Here is an 848-nt window from a genome sequence, read left to right as displayed (position 1 = left end):
AATTGATGACATTCAGTCAAGCATCCTTCATCCGGCTATTCAAGCTAACACCTTTGAAATCAAGCCGGGCACTATTCAGATGGTGCAGAATTCTGTTTCTTTTGGAGGAGCGGCAACTGAAGACCCCAACATGCACATAAGGAATTTTGTCGAGATCTGCAGTACTTTTAAGTATAATGGCGTGACTGATGAGGCTATCAAGTTGAGGCTTTTCCCATTCTCACTGAGGGATAAGGCTAAAGACTGGTTACATTCTGAACCAGCTGGGTCCATCACTACGTGGCAAGATCTTCCGTAAAAGTTTCTGGTGAAGTTTTATCCAATGGCAAAGACTGCTGCTATGAGGAGTGCTCTTACTCAGTTTGCGCAGCAACCTACAGAATCTATGTGCGAGGCTTGGGAACGCTACTAGGAAATGTTGAGAAAATGTCCACATCATGGAATGCCGGATTGGATGGTAATCACTGGTTTTTATAATGGTTTGGGGGCCCAATCTCGGCCCATGCTCGATGCAGCAGCTGGAGGAGCCTTATGGGCTAAAAGCTATACTGAGGCGTATAATCTTATAGAGACAATGGCTGCAAACGAGCATCAAAACCCAACTCAGAGGATGACGTCAGGCAAGGTAGCAGGTATTCTGGAAGTTGATGTAGCCACCGCTATTGCAGCCCAGCTTCAAGCGCTATCAATGAAGGTTGATTCTTTGGCTACGTATGGAGTTAATCAAATAGCTATGGTTTGTGAGCTTTGTGCAGGTTCTCATGCTACGGATCAGTGTTCTCTTGTCAACGAATCTGTTCAGTATGTGAATAATTATCAGCGACAACAGCAGCCTGTGCCAGCGATCT

General features: G+C 45.4%; 1 non-coding gene across 1 annotated transcript; it reads right to left on the bottom strand.

The window, feature by feature from the left end:
• Positions 1-337: 337 nt before the first annotated feature.
• On the bottom strand, positions 338-444 carry LOC141669649 (small nucleolar RNA R71). Its single transcript, XR_012553917.1, has one exon. It is a non-coding gene; the product is annotated as a small nucleolar RNA R71 (small nucleolar RNA).
• Positions 445-848: the final 404 nt, after the last annotated feature.

This window comes from Apium graveolens, chromosome 6 (genome assembly GCF_009905375.1).
Source record: "Apium graveolens cultivar Ventura chromosome 6, ASM990537v1, whole genome shotgun sequence".
NCBI lineage: Eukaryota > Viridiplantae > Streptophyta > Magnoliopsida > Apiales > Apiaceae > Apium > Apium graveolens.
Note: the sequence above shows the minus strand (reverse complement) of the source record. Positions and strands in the feature narration are given on the sequence as shown.